Source organism: Petromyzon marinus, chromosome 28, assembly GCF_048934315.1.
Source record: "Petromyzon marinus isolate PM22_M1 ecotype Great Lakes invasive population chromosome 28, UKy_Petmar_22M1.pri1.0, whole genome shotgun sequence".
Classification (NCBI taxonomy): domain Eukaryota; kingdom Metazoa; phylum Chordata; class Hyperoartia; order Petromyzontiformes; family Petromyzontidae; genus Petromyzon; species Petromyzon marinus.
The window spans coordinates 9,355,100-9,371,420 of NC_133694.1; the positions used below are offsets into that span (position 1 = coordinate 9,355,100).

Here is a 16,321-nt window from a genome sequence, read left to right on the forward strand (position 1 = left end):
GTTCCTGCTGCTGCCGCCAGGAATGATTTGAAGCAGTGGTGTCTTTTAACAGAGAAACTTTCAGCCCCCCGTGGACAGGGGGGGGGCAGGGGGGAGGGGGCATGCATTTGCTCGTGGATATTAAATGTCCGTATCGTCTAAAAATAACGTTGCTTGACTTAAACGCGTTGCGTTGATTTGCAACATTAATATCTTAACGTGTGACTTTGGCTCGTGTTTTATCGTCACACACTTTGGCGATGGTCATTATCACGATGGCTTTATAAATAATTTGGCTTACTTCAGAGGTCTTCAACGGGATGCATCCCATCACCTCTGTACACTTGAGTAAGGCATTCATTACAAGTGGGATAATCACTGGTATATGTAGCACTGTGGACCTCTCCGTGTGTTCGTTAACCTAAATTTGAAAGTATCAACGTAACCGATCTGGCCTTAGTCTTTGTGTAGTTTATTGAACTACATCGTCGAGCTGAGCGTGATTGTACATACCAGCAATCGCTGCATCGGAGGCAAAAGTTGTGGTGGAGCACATATATTTGGAAGAAAACTCACGAACTCTGGGGCCACATAGTGGCCCAAAGATGGCAGATACCATATTCTTAGTTTTTTCGGTAAAGTCACGTTGAAGAGAAACAACAAAATAATAATATATATATAAAACAATAAAAAATTCTCACGACGTTTCGACCATAACTCAAACGGTCATCTTCAGGTGTGTTGGTTTGCATAAATTTATTTTTAAACGGCGCATTTATTTATTTATAAAAAAACGTTAGCGGCACGCGCAGCGATTTGGCAGTTTGCCCAGGACTAGTCCATCTATATTTTGAAAAGAGGAGGGGGGAGACGAAATTTTTTATAATGTATGCTGTCTGAAAGCCACTGTAAGCGTGAACAATCAATTAAGAACTGAAATGGTTTATCAAATCTTTCCAATGATTGCTAAGATAGAATCCATCTTCTCGGTTGAAATTGTCTCTGTGCTTGTATATGTGGATAGCCTCATGAACGAATCTCTCATGGAAGCCATTATAAAAAATTTCGTCTCCCCCCTCCTCTTTTCAAAATATAGATGGACTAGTCCTGGGCAAACTGCCAAATCGCTGCGCATGCCGCTAACGTTTTTTTTATAAATAAATAAATGCGCCGTTTAAAAATAAATTTATGCAAACCAACACACCTGAAGATGACCGTTTGAGTTATGGTCGAAACGTCGTGAGAATTTTTTATTGTTTTATATATTTTATTATTTTGTTGTTTCTCTTCAACGTGACTTTACCGAAAAAACTAAGAATATGAATTACTGCAGTCACGAAAGCTTTAAATCAAAATTTTATGGCAGATACAGTTAATAGATTTGTGATCTCATCTCTGTGTATTATCCATTTCTATACAGTATATGAATTATTTGGTGATGCTGCTGCAAATATATATAGGAGACTTTGCGGGTAATGCCCCGTCTTAATAGCATCTACATATGGGTTTTCTCCTGGTAATGTGATTTCCTACAACATGCAAAACACTCATTAAAAGAAGCAACTGCCAAAACATCCAAATAAAGGACCCCCCTGAAAAAGAGTCTTGCCAAAATTTACCCACGTGGCGACTTGGTTTGTTTGGCTTTGTCGGGTAGTCGAGGGTTATTGCTCGAATAATAAACGCGATCTAATCCAAAAACCTTTATTATGAAACAATCGTAATTTACACTTGTAAGGTGCATTTCATCGTAATAAGTCTCAAGGCGTGCATGGAGAGCAGGAGATAAACAGAACAGGGGTTAACGGCCAGAATTTGGGAGTTATAAAGGCCAGTTTAATTGACATCATTTAAACGACGTTAACCCAACAATACAATTATAAATGAGCATAGGTGCATCACATTTGATGTAACGTTGCGGTATATTTAAATCTTTTCGCAGTCATATTGATGAAGCATTTTCACTGGTGACCGATGGTAATTCTGGTGCTTGAGGCCACTGACGTTTTTTGCCAAGTGAACTTGCAGAAAGACGTTCGCTCACGTGAGTTTGTACCTTGGCTGGAGAAGGCTCCAAAAATCAAAGTGTACTTACAAATTATTTGGTGATGCTGATTTGGCAGTGGAGCACACGAGCACAAGTAAGGAAAGAAAATTCAAAACAAATGATCAATAACACTGTGGCCTTAATAGAAGAAAGTATTTAATAATGGCCCTTCTTCATAGCACATATAGGGCTATGGTGCAAAACGTCAGCTCTTATAAATATATATTTTAATTTTAAGGTAGTGTTATTCACGACAGTTGCATATACGGATAACTCCTGAGCCTCACTTTAATGCTGCTTGTTTTTTGTGCACTTTTGCTCACAATGTAAAAGTGCCAATGCAGCTTTGCTGATACTGTTCAATTCATCACATTAATGGGCCACGATTCACGCTCAAGCAGAAAATTTTGTTTGCAATTTCTGATATTTTGTAAAGTCGTGTCAGCAGTTTCTTTGTCTCTTTTTCAATACTCAAAAAAACTGCTCAGCAATTGAATAGACATGGACATCAAGAGGCAATGTAATTGGCCAAAACTTATAGCTTAACCTCATGTTTATTTCCCTTTGCTATCACGTAATTTCCCTCGTCGTCTGTGGCTTCCGTCAACAGTGGCTTTGTCTGAGAGCGGGCGAGCGTTCTAGCGTACGCTAAGCACACGCACTGCATCTTTAACCTGGTCTCCGATGGCAACGGCTACACCTGTGATCATCGTTAGAGGCCATTGTGTGTGTGTCAGCCAGAGGTGTTATGACTCGTTAACCTTGAGTGCAGAACACAAACCAATTTCCCACGTTGTCCCGTCTTTATTCTATGCACTAAGTGTACATCAAATAGATTTGTTTTTCTTCTGCAAAATCTAGAGACTCAAGTAAACGTACATTGGACAGATATCATTCTGTTTACTTGTGTTGACAATTGTTCTTAAATTCTCAATGGATGCATTTTGCTCGTTTCAAGCGGAGTGTTTCTGTGCGGCTATTGATCGAGATCAAGCCCGGTTCTTGGCTCTTGCATCAATGTTGAACATTGGGGTTACTTCCCCAATATTTTTCGCTTAACTCACTTGAAATCAGTAAATGACGCACGTAGGCCACTTCATGTTATATGTACATGTATGTGTTGAGCAATGACAGTCGAGTCAGCTACCGCGTGTGACTAAATACAATAAACGCAAGCCACGGTGGGGCCGGTCAGGCATTGGTCTAGTTTGACCCCAAACTTTCCGTCATCACTTCACAAGGTCATGGCCTATGAAACAAACTGGGGGGGGGGGGGGGGGTCTAGGGGAAGTGCTTTAAGATGTCGGGGTGAAGTTGAAAGGAGTAGTTTTTGCAATGGGGGTGGATAACTGGCAGCTGTTTCCAAGCATATGCGTTAATTGTTGCTTAATATGCTGCTAATTTTTCTGGCAGTTCACCAGTAATGATTTAAGCAAGTCTGACTGTTGATGAGACACTGGGTCTAAAAACCAGCCCAGAATTCTGCATGTTCTGAATCAATGCTGCTGAGATTATGAACTCCCAGAAGGCAGTTTGCATTATATAAAACTACACTATTATAAACACACTTTTTTACTTTACCAGGTAAGGCCCACTGAGCTATATAGCTCTTTTTCAGAAGAAAGCTGACCACAAATGATAGCCCAACGAAGTGGATTATCACGTGGAAATGTATAGCAGCCAAATACTCTAAACGCATGTTTCTGAATGTGGAGTGAAAAACCAGAGGCCCCCAGATATACAGGTGTCAGGGTCGGGATCGAACCCACGACCTCCTGTATACCATGCAAGGTAGTTAACATCTCGCCATTGTGTGTACAGTATAGCATGATGAGACATTGAGTTTTGTACACAGTGGAGTATTTATATTGGGTTATCCATATATACTGTTCTGTCTATATAGAAATGCACACTTTTGGGTATTTACCCAATTATTGATGTCAGTTTCGGTCATACCTGCTCGTAACAACCTTGTTCTCGAAAAGTGGCCTACATTTTGTCATATTGGGTATCAATATGCTCATCTATGTTGCGTTTCGAATGCTCTAGCTTGTCTCCAAAAAAATGAAATACGTAGCATTATTTCTGGTCTGGCAATTCTCCTTTTCGCCAGTGTATTTGGTCGTACATTAATCTTGGAAAATCTCGCTGGTCCTTATTTTTGCAGTCGGGTCCTGCTGTGAGATACTTGGCGAGTTCACTTTTCGATTTGTTTTCTACACGTGGAAGAAACCAGAGCTTCTGGAGAAACCCACACATATGGGGAGAGCTCGAGGCTTAAAACAACCGACTTTATACACTGTTCCCAGCATTCACCTCATTGTCCTGCAGAAGGGTGTCTCACGTGCAGCTTCCACCTCTGCGTGATCAGCCAACCCTGTGGACTACAAGGACAGAAACCACGACCTGCTGGTCGCTGCTTGGCAATCCTCAGCTTTCCCAGCCTACAAAGTGACACTACTTTGTGGTGTGAAGGTTAAGCTTAATAGTATACTCCTAGGCTTCGCTTTTGTATCGTATACACCTCTATGTGTGTACAATACATAGATACATACCTGTCAACCCCTTATCATGCCTACCAATTCAGACCTTTTTGGTCACCCCGTGCCCTTATAAAATCACAAACAAATATACAACATATGTTTGCCCTTATTGAAATGGCTGTACGCCGTATGGACCTGAAAACTCAATTTCCCTGTACAAGAATATGGGTAAACCGTATGGGTTGACAGGCATGTATATATATAAATCACATGGCTCCAATAGAAGGCGAGTGCAGCTTAATATCCACGAGTCCCCGTGCTGCTGAAAATGCGGCCGTACTTAGTTGTTCAATTGCCGCTCACGACCAAAAACAGCGGCGAATATTTGAACCGGTTCTGGGCATCCCCTAGGTTGACTCAGCCTCAAATTAGTACCGGGTGTGGTGTGTCAACATCGCCACTGGGGGAGACGAAGGCGGCCGGACGTGGTGCTGGCCACCCACCCCCTCGTGTGCCGTGTCGGCCTTAATTGGTGCTCCTCGCTAACAGCACTTGCCCCAACAGTCTGTTAAGGCTACACGGGGGATCTTTGTACTTAGTTGGCACGCATTGTGGTGATGACACCGAGATGTTATCTCTCTCTCGTTATGTAATGTTGCGCCATTGCATTCACAAGCATGAACGTGTCCGCTGTCGCCTGATCTGACTTCTGTTACCTCTGCGCACACATCGTTATAGGGGGCGCATGCCTACACGCGATGCTGTTGAATATGAAAAAAATATAGCTTAAGGAGCTCGGTGGGCTTGCGTTCGTCGCAAGTTTTAAATGCTGCACTATCGCTTATTCACGTCACACTTTGCCACTGCTCCTTTCTGAGGGTCGACGGGGCGATGTTGAGGTTTGATCGCGGATGCCGATTGCCACAAAAACCTATATTCTTTCAAGTGTTGACTCGCAAGCTGTATAGATCAAAAAAACAACCCGAACGAGTCGGTGTCCCATTGCTTAAACAAGTGATGCGCCCGACGCTCATCCTCTGCTGGCTGCGAGTTTTTGAGCTAGCGCCTCGAGACTTGCCGTGCAGGTGTGAGGCGCTGCATAAATTAAGCGACGAACGCATTCACGACGACGACGACGAGAATTCCGTACTCCATGGCGGGGAGCCAGCCTCTCCATAGCACGGCCACTGATGGCTTTCACAAAAAGCGGTTGTTTTATCGATCGCCGGGGAGAGCACTGATGGAGGCCCAATTGATCCTGACCAGAACTTGAACCCGCAACTTTCCTATCGTGACAAATAAAGCGTTCGAGCAGCCAGGCTGCCACCCAGCCAGCTGGCTGTTAAACACTGCAAGGTGGCTCCAGGACAAGGGCTCTCTCTGATTTAAGGACACCACTCTAAGCATTCATGACCCATCATCAATAGCATTGTTAGTGGCAACAGGCGCACGCCATGTTACGCGGGGCCACTTGTGGACAGACACGCAAAGCCACGAGCATGTGATGATGCTGCGTAGTCTGCTTTTGCACGGTGCGGGAGGAGGTGGCACTTTGCAAGCATATAAGCTCTGGGGACACCAACCATAGCAAATTTTCACCCAGGCCAATGTGGTGGCAGTAGCGCAAGCATCACATTAATACGATATTATGCGTGGTTATTATTTGTTACAAAGCCCATAACAAGAGCTTCATAAAATCTGCTCCAATGTTATTTGTTCTTTATTTGCAGCAACTTAAATCAAACAAAGATACGAATACCTTTCATGAACTCCCAAGACCAGAACAAAAACAGTTTTTTTTGTACATCACAAACGAGCACATGTGTGCAATGTAGAATGAATGAATTGTGAAGATTTTACGTAACATCGGTATGCAGTAAGTACAGCAAAACGTGGAACATTGTGCCCAAACAGCGCGCAGAAGAACCCTAAAACACGTCGGTAGAGCCGGATGGAACAGGGCTACGCCGAACAAAGACAATACCCCCCGTATAGCCTATATACAGACTGTTGGGGCAAGTGCTGTTAGTGAGCACCTATGAAGGTCTGCATAGCATACGAGGGGGTGGGTGGCCAGCACCACTCCCGGCCTCATTTGCCTCACCAGTGGCGATGTTTTACACAACGCATCAGGTACTAATTTGAGGATGAGTTGACCTAGTGGAGGCCCAAGGACCGGTTCAGACAATCGTCACTGGTGTTGGTAGTCATGAGCGGGAATTGAAAATTCGGTTCACCGGGTTCGTAGTGCAGCACGCTAACCGCTACACCACCGCTCCTGCTACGCAAAACATCCACGCGGTCTCACGTATTCATCCTCAGTCCTGTCAAGTTATGCGCTCAAAGCTTAATCTAAATTTTTTTATAGAAAGTATTTTAATTGTGGTTATAATGGGGGGGGTGGTATAGTTATTTTCCATAAACACACGTCTCCCCCTTATTGAAATGTAGCTGCAGAAAGCACAAACGTGGAAAATAGGATGCGTTTATTACTAGAGAAGCACACAGAATTGTAAATTACACTGAAGGCAGTTGACTTAGAATATAAGCATTTCCTATGAAAGGCATGCGAATATCGTCTAATCCTAATTAGATTTCAGGATTAGATTTTTTTTCTCTGTACATATTTCACGGGGACATTTTACAATGAAAATACGTCCTTTGAGAATAAGTTTACGATTTTAACACGTAAAATAGTGGTTTTATAGGATTGGGAATATAGTTCACAAACTAGGGAACTCTCAACATGTAGTGTTCCATTTGAGCAATTATCATAATGGATGAGATGTAATAATCCATGGACTGTATTGTGTAGGTTCAATATGCATGCATGCAAGTGTGCACCATGTAGGGTTGCCACCTTGGATGTGCAACAAGACTGGAACATCGTTGGAAGAAGCATATCTCACAAAAAGCGGCAGAGGGTAGAACTACACACAATTGCATTTTCTTTGGTGGGTTATCGTTGCTCAATTGGCAATAATCCCAACTTTTAATATCCCGGGAAGACTTTACGGATTTCTCATGACAGCTGCCAGCTCAACAGGAGGACGTCCCTGAGAAAGAAAAAAAACACAAAAGCTGGCAACCCTAGTAACCGTGGCAACCCAGTAACCATGCAACCCTAGTAACCGTGGCAACCCAGTAACCATGCAACCCTAGTAACAACCGTGGCAACCCAGTAACCATGCAACCCTAGTAACCGTGGCAACCCAGTAACCATGCGACCCTAGTAACCGTGGCAACCCAGTAACCATGCAACCCTAGTAACCGTGGCAACCCAGTAACCATGCAACCCTAGTAACCGTGGCAACCCAGTAACCATGCAACCCTAGTAACCGTGCCAACCCAGTAACCATGCAACCCTAGTAACCGTGGCAACCCAGTAACCATGCAACCCTAGTAACCGTGGCAACCCAGTAACCATGCAACCCTAGTAACCGTGGCAACCCAGTAACCATGCAACCCTAGTAACAACCGTGGCAACCCAGTAACCATGCAACCCTAGTAACAACCGTGGCAACCCAGTAACCATGCAACCCTAGTAACCGTGGCAACCCAGTAACCATGCAACCCTAGTAACAACCGTGGCAACCCAGTAACCATGCAACCCTAGTAACCGTGGCAACCCAGTAACCATGCAACCCTAGTAACCGTGGCAACCCAGTAACCATGCAACCCTAGTAACAACCGTGCAACCCGAGTAACCGTGTCGGGCGGGCGGTGCACTATGCTGGAGTACTTCTTGCGTTTGACTCCCGGTTGTGAATGGCTGTTGGGCAAGTTGGTACGTGCGTTTCCTTTGGGAAGGAAAAAGAAATATGTGAGCAACCAGGGGGTGTTAGCGCGGCGTGTCGGCACCAACGCTGTTAAGGTCACTGCAGCCAGGCGACGCTGCCGACTTGGTCGCCCGTCTTTGTTGCGCAACGTTTGGCAGTCGCAGCAAGCTATATCCCAGCAGTGTGCGCCGCGTTGGTGTGCCCGCAGGTGCGCTGAGCAGTTTAATTTGTGCCACTGAGCTCCATTGGTAACACTAAAATAGTATCGTGTCGTGCCATCTCACGTCCACACTCACCTCATTCGTGCAATTCGCCAAGTGTACCTTATCAGCCGAGGCTGAAAAAGATGATCTGTAAGATAAAAAAAAATTGTGTTTTAAATGTTGTATGGATTTTACTGCACAATGCACACTGTTGTTTGTGCTTTGAACAATGCTTGCTATGTTATTGCGAAAACATTTTTTTTGTATTTCTGAGTCAGCTGAAAGATAACAATAAAACTCTCAAGGTGTGTTCCCCTTGATCAGACCACTTTTTTAATGATCTATTCCACATCTCAATCGGTTTTGGTAGTAGTGTGTAGGTTTAAATAGGGTTTGATGAAGAGTGAAGCTTGGCCAGTAAACTACACCAGTTTATTTTGTCTGTGACCCCGCGAAGGCATTTGATGCGCAGAGAAAAAGATCCCCCGTGTAGCCTTAACAGACCTTCGGGGCAAGTGCTGTTAACGAGCACCCTATGAAGGTCATCACGAAACAATAGGAGGGTGGGTGGTCAACACTCACTATTCCCGGCCGCCTTTGTCTCCCCAGTGGTGATGTTTAACACACCACCCCAGGTACTCATTTGAAGCGTGTGACTCGTCAACCCCCTCCCCATGGCGCAAGCCGAGGCCGTGCTACGTGAGGCGCGTGAGTGTTGGGTGGCACGCCAAGTACCCATCCACCTGGGGATCAACTAAACGCCGAGACACACAGACACGCGGTTGTCGCTCTCAGCAGCGGTGGCCACCGGACTTCTTGGCTTAAACTGGTCGCACAGTTTGTGTTGCGGCGTGTGTAAGCTATTGATGAACTGTTTTTTTTTTACCATATTCTTGGTTATTTCGGTAAAGGCACGTAGTTGTTGTGGTTTTCACACCTGATGGTGATTGCTTGTGTTGCAGTGGAAACGTCGTGAGAATTTTTATTGTTTTATATTTTTTATTATTTTATTGTTTCCCTTCTACGTCACTTTTACCGAAATAACCAAGAATATGAATCCCTGCAGTCACTAAAGATTTAAATCAAAATTTATTGTTTAACCGGGTAAGGCCCACTGAGCTATATAGCTCATTTTCAGAAGCGACCTTGCAACAAATGATAGCTCAACGAAGTGGCTTATCACGTGGAAATGTACAGCAGCCAAATACCCTAAACGCGTGTTTCTGAATGTGGAGGTAAACACCGGCGACCATGGGGAAAACATGCAAACTCAAAATATACAGGTGGCAGGGTCGGGATCGAACGCACGATCTCCTGTATACCAGGCAAGGTAGTTAACATCTCGCTACTGTGTGCATGTGCATTATTACAGTATATTTACAAGTAAATAGCCTGCACATGATGAAATGTATAATTCTGTTCTGATGTATGTTGAACATCTTTCGCACCGTATGTAGCCAACCGTGCTAATCGGAGGTGCAGGTGGGAGGGGGAAGACAACAAACTAAACACTAAAAACTGTTCTAAAGTGTGCGTACGGATGCCAGGTTACTACCTCTGCCTTGGCGCTGGTACCACTGGCTTCGTACCATGCTTCTTTACCCCAGCCGCAGGTCCAAATCTCTTCAACCAAGTCACTTGCAGTTTATTTAATGGGCGGGGGGGGGGGGTGTACATAGTGTACACGTCTAGCGAAAACTGTCTATGAGAACACCTTATATAAGCACAGTCCTAATATAAGCAACACGTGTTTACATTGATTGCAGTGGTGGGAGGGGGTGTAAGCAGAGGGTAACTTTTTATACGAGAGCACATAGTGGATATAAGCCGCACCTTGTCCTCACTTCCAGATGGTGGCGCTGTATCCAGATTCTACGAAAACAAAAACCGTTTTGACCTCGTTTTGCTTTTTGAAAAGTCGGCCGCTCCATTGTTTGTAGCAACACCGTTAGGTGGTGCTCATATCCCAGAGCAGGAACATGTCCACGTTCCTGTGACGGGGACCCCCATAGTTCCATTGTACGGCCGCTGTTTGCTTCTTGCAAAGTTTTGGTTTTTAGCTGTCATTGAACCTGAAATGGCTGATGCACAGTTTTAACCCCTTGACTGGCATTTGAATGTCATAACGTATCAATCGTGATATTGGTGCTGTAATTTATCACCACCACGAATGTGTACCAATCATATAATAAGTTGCATTTGCTTTTAATTTGCATTGGTTAAAGAGCTCACCTACAATATCGTAATATATGTAGTGCAGTACAATAATTATACCATCCCTTAGCTCATTTGCAATGTAATTAAGAACAAAGCACCCGTGCAACGGCTCCATTTATACTTTCTTTTGTTCCTTTGGAAAGTGCACATGGTGTTATTGTCAAAGCTGAGGTCATAACAGATTGTTAGATATTGTACAAAGCATTCCCACAGGCCGCATGTAAAACAATCGAACTTGAGCTTTAATATTCTATATCTTGCAGACATTAAATGGAGATGGGTTAAAAAAGTTCCCCGAACCGTGCATTTACAGTAAATGACAAGTTCAAGTAGATTTGAATAGTGTCAGTGAACATGGGAACGTGAGACACATCAGGCGAGGGCATAAAGCATCTGTGCTAAACTGTATTAACGGCATAGTACAGAGCAAGCGGTGACTTTTAGTAAATCTCTGTTCGCTGCAACGGATGCTTTACGTTTAATTGAGTTACTCGTGAATTATTAGTCTCAAATGTCCACTCGATAATATGAACAGGAAAACAAAAAAGCGACATTTGCAGGTTAATGTTTTTTTTTTATTAAACTGATGCAACACTCCGCATTTGATCAGCTCCTCCGACAAATCGTGTCATGCTAAATAACAAACAACTGGCAAATAAATATACCACCCCCAAAAAAAAATGAAACGCGCGTAAATTCCCATCCTGTGTTTTATCAAACATGCATCAAGATATATATATTCTGTCCAGGAAAATATTGGCGCAAAGCACGTACCTTGTATTAACTTCGGGATTGCCTGTGGCTATAAATCACATTGCCGGCGTGACTCGCGGTGGCATATTCGAGCGAGCGAGTGAGCGAGCGGATCGGGGTTGCTTGTGCGCTCACGGACGATGGCAGTTTGCACAGAAATGCTGCATTGCAGTTGCCCAGCATTCATTGTGCCGGCTGGAAGGGGAATCGCCGTTGCTGGGAAATGTATATGGTGCAGTGTTTACAAGGCAGGCGCGCACGGCCCGAATAAATAAATAAACAAATAAACGGGATGGAATAATAACAGCAACAGCAACAAAACACGGAGCCGCAGCCCTGCCAGAGCTACAAGTATATTTCATCGCCCTTGTGATTTAATGTGAATAATGCACGGTGGATACTAATAATAATGAGAAGAACATCATCATCGTACAGCCAGATTTTCTTTGACAATTATTTGTTTGGTTTCAGTCGGATTACTCGTTCTCGTTTATAAAAAAAACAAATACTGTACTATTTTCTCCTGCCAAGCGTCACCCATGACAATGGCCATTGATTTTAATGAGAGCCACCGCGTCTTTTTTGTTGACGGCTCCCCCATAATCCCAGCACAGTAAATCGGTCGTTGCTCCTCTGATTAGACACTGACGCGAGCGACTCGCCTAAGTCTCTTGGGTTCTTTTTCCTGCCACCTTTCCAAGGCGTTCCCTTCGTTGCTGCACATCGGCGGACGCTGGCGGTAGTTCCGCGGGGTCGAGCCCCATGTTCAGCGGGGTGAATCTGGCACGTGCACCCGCTCGAGTTACCCCGTTGATGCTGTCGCTGCGCTAATGATCTTACCATTCTCATCGCTAAATTGGGCGCCCTGGCTCTCCGAATCCGAGAGCCCGACAAAAGCTTGGGCTTTTCTCGACTTTTACGACGCCACCGTGGGCGAGAGTAAACTGCGGGATGGGCAGTGTTGGTTGTCAAGTAATGGGAGGCACTTATGCATTCGGGCTCGAGAGCTGGACGATTTTTCATTTTTGGCCGACACTCAAACGATGTCCCCAGTATCTTGGTACGGTATTAGAAACTGTTCCATGGCAAGCGCTGCCCTTCAAATGGGACATTAAGACCAAAGTCCTATCTACTCTGTTGATATTAAAGATCCCATGGCACTCTTCAATAAAGAGTTGGTGAGTTAACCCTGGTGTCTTGGCCATAATCCCAACTGCAGGTCAGTAGAGTCCATTGCCTGCCCACTCTCCCCCCCCCCCACCTGATAAATTCCAATTGCCATTGGCTCACCACCCCAATGTGAAGAAGAAGAAGAAGAAAAAAATAACCTGACATCTACCCCTGTGAGTGTTGGCAATCATTGCTAGGGCCAGTTCCTTCTGGAGTTTAATCCATTATGAGTTTGTTGAGTATCAGACTGGACAAAACTATTTGTACATTTAATGAATATTCATAATGATGTACATTAACTAAATTCTTCATATGGATAGTGTCAAATATAAACGGACTTTTGGTTTTTAAGTGGTTTATAATTGTAAGTTTAGTACTCTTCTGTGGTTATATTTTACTTTTAAAATCCAGTGGCTTATTTATTTTTTCAACGGATATTATACCACATTGGTTTTTCATGGGAGAGAGGAGGGAGCAGGGGCGATAGGTAACAGGTTTTGTGAAGATTCTTTAAACAGTTGAAGCAACTGTTATTGGCCCTGTATCGAAAGGATGACTTAATTTTCGTGCTCGCTTGAAATAATATGTGCATACTCTTTGGGTCTTTCGGTAAAGTCACGTAGATAGAAGAAAAATAATTTTAAAAAAATGACGACGTTTCAATCGCAACACAGGCAATCGTCTTCAGGTGAAAAAATACAGCAGGCGGACTGCTGAGGCAGAATATATGCGACTTTACCGAAAGACCCAAAGAGTATGAATTCCTGCAGTCACAAAAGCTTTAAGCCAAATATGTGCTTTAGTGAAATAAGTGTGAGTACTGTATACATCGGTTTGATAACCCCCTCATGATTACAAGCACAGTACTGTACAGATGAGCATTCACATCCAAGTTCGGCTGTGTTGATTCATAAATTATTCTTGGGTCATATCACAGTGAGGTGAATCAAATGTGTGTCATACACCCTCCTCCACCCGACACAGTCAATTAATAAAGTTGTCACATGAACAAACGTGCCAGTGATACGTTTCACACGTAGGCGAGTGTATTCAGCACACCGGTGTGTGTACGAAACACTTGACATCACGTGATCCGAAACCTCAAATAAATTACGAATCTTAATATTGTTTCGCGAAAGCCTCCGTGTTAAATTCAGACTATGTTGAGTTGAGGTCACGACGTCTTACTAAATATAAGCTCCGTGCACTGCTGAGAAGATAAGCTTTGATTTCAATATTTGGGTTGTGGAAAATGCTGCAAGGATGATGGCATACGGTACATGGTAACATTCTGATAACACCACTATTAGCTGGATTGGTCTTTCCCATTCTCCTTAACCGCCTCACGCTGACCCAAGTGTGGTGAAGTATGGTTAATAAACCCGCACGGCTGAAAAGGGGTTTCAGAGAGCAATCGATTCCGAAGGGACTGTAAACATTTATTTTTTTATTCTAGTACATATTTAGAGTTGAATGTCTTTGTTCATAATAAAGGTTTTTGGGTTAGATCGCGTTATTTATAAACGTGTCGAAACCCTCCACCACCCGACACGGCCAATCAGCAAAATAAAGTGTCACGTTGAATGCAAACTGTAAATGTTGTGGATTCACTCTTCAATACACCGGTGGGCTAAAGTAGTGAACTAATTGTCTTTGTCAACGTGACACTTTATTTTGCTGATTGGCCGTGTCGGGTGGTGGTGGGTTTCGGCACATTTATAAATAACGCGATCTAACCCAAAAACCTTTATTATGAATAATATTTGTCGCGAAAGCCTACGTGTTAAATTGAACGTCTTTGCTTTTTGAAAGGTGCAGGATAAAAACTGTAACAAGGAATATTTTTTCGTGCCGATTAATATTTGGATATTCGTGCCACTTAATTCTGTTCACCTGAGCAGGGACAACACTTTGCTTTGGCATGACTCTAAAGCTTAAACGTAGCTCATTATTCACGTACACAAACTGTCCATTGTGCATTTTGGATTGTACACACGATGTATCTTTTGTATTAGATATTTCACCGTGTTGTATGCCTGTAAGTAAGAGAACAGTTAAATCGAAGGCTTGTTCTACTTTTTGCACCCAACTATTCTCGAAATGTGTTTAAATACAATTGCATCTAGCAAAGCTGCGCATGTGAAAACTAAACTTGTTATTGAACATACATTATGTGTATGCTTTATGGAGTTAACCACACGTTTGATTGGCTAAAATTCTGCATTGCGTTTTGGTGTCTTTATAATCGGTTATTTGCCCCCACCACTTCAAATTCCATTGCTAGCTTTGTTGTGGAACATTACCAAAATATATTGCATGGTTGTAGCTTAAAAAAAAAGTTTCTTCCAGTACAAATACGTTAGATCAGATTGGTGTTGTTAGCGTGTGCGAGTTATGACGAATTTTAAATTGAGTCATTCTAAAACAGGTATTTATTTATTCTGCCACTTACATCCATTCAGGATCAGAGCACATACATTTTATGTTCCTCCATCAACAACAACTCTACAGAGGGTGAGATTTGATCAAGTACCTACAGTGCAGTATTCAATGTTTCTTAAGATACTAAGACAATTGAGAGTCAGCATCAGACGCATTTATGTAAACCCCTTTTATAAGAAACAGAACATACACACCACATGTAGTTGTATTTTCAGGGCAAATATCATCACACAAGACTTACTGTACAAAAGAAGCTTAGAGTACTTATTATACGAAGTCCTGGAGTAGAGTAGGATTTAAATCCCAAATCTCAGAGATCAATCTATTCTATCCAGACGTTATCCTCCTTAGATTTTCTGGGCTACCAAGTCCGTGTTACACTGATCTAAATACGCAACGTTGCATTCAGAGAATCGGTCGATTGCATCGCGTGCCATGATCATGAATAAGTGTAACAAACACTGCTGGGTACGATTCAAAAAGTGAAGTGGGGGCGAGACTGCACTATTTTGATGAATTTGGAGTTAACCTAATTCTTATTTAATTTGCATATTAGTGGCACACAGTGTCGTGTTAATTTCGTTTGCAATTAATGAACAGTTTTGATGTTTAATCTGGTTTTATTTTGGATTGAATGCTGGATTTTTTTAACGTTCCTTGTTTAGTTTCTAGATGAGGGAAGGATTGCGAATTTCAATTGCTGTTGGCTAAACCTAGTGAAGCCATTATGCATATTTGTTAGAGTCTCTGCTACACTAAGATCAGTTTGGGATGGTTGGCAAACACTACCCCTGTCACCTTATCGGTGTAATATTTGCCTTGAAATATTAACCTATGCCATTTGCAACACGGTTTGGCTGACGTATTGGTTAGTTAATTGCATTAAATCTACACACCTAATGCGAAAATACAATGTAAATAACGTGTCATTGAAATATTCAATTACAGTATTACATTACAGTGTGTTTAACACAAGCAGTTTTAAAACATTGATAATATATTCCAAGTGACCATTGGTTTGGTTTAATTTTTTAAGTTGTATTTATGGTGGCTTCAAAATCTTATTTCTAATTCTCTCATGGACTGACTGGAATTGCTAGTGGTGTAGTAAAGGCCTTTTCTTCATTGTTATTTATACTGTTATGGCTATATCCATACCGCCAGCAAGCTGGAAGGCTAGTGAGTGATCGAGGCTGCTGTGAACATCAGGGAACGGATAATATGGAATGGATGTCCAAGCCATCGAGG

General features: G+C 43.0%; 1 protein-coding gene and 1 long non-coding RNA gene across 17 annotated transcripts in view; one reads left to right on the top strand and one right to left on the bottom strand.

Annotated features, from left to right (window-relative positions):
- LOC116946800 (calmodulin-binding transcription activator 1-like) overlaps positions 1 to 16,321 on the top strand; it is a 640,058-nt gene that overhangs the window by 527,329 nt on the left and 96,408 nt on the right. The window lies entirely within an intron of this gene.
- The window catches only part of LOC116946801 (uncharacterized), a 30,323-nt gene that overhangs the window by 12,166 nt on the left and 1,836 nt on the right, over positions 1 to 16,321 (bottom strand). The window contains exons 3-5 of one of the 5 annotated variants that reach the window (XR_004403604.2): positions 10,325 to 10,363; positions 8,585 to 8,639; positions 6,202 to 8,309 (exon numbers count right to left, since the gene is read on the bottom strand). This is a non-coding gene — a long non-coding RNA (uncharacterized LOC116946801). Of the gene's footprint in view, positions 1 to 6,201; positions 8,310 to 8,584; positions 8,640 to 10,324; positions 10,364 to 16,321 lie in introns of those variants that run through there. The other 4 variants (XR_012945544.1, XR_012945542.1, XR_004403603.2 and 1 more) reach the window with 4 other exon arrangements.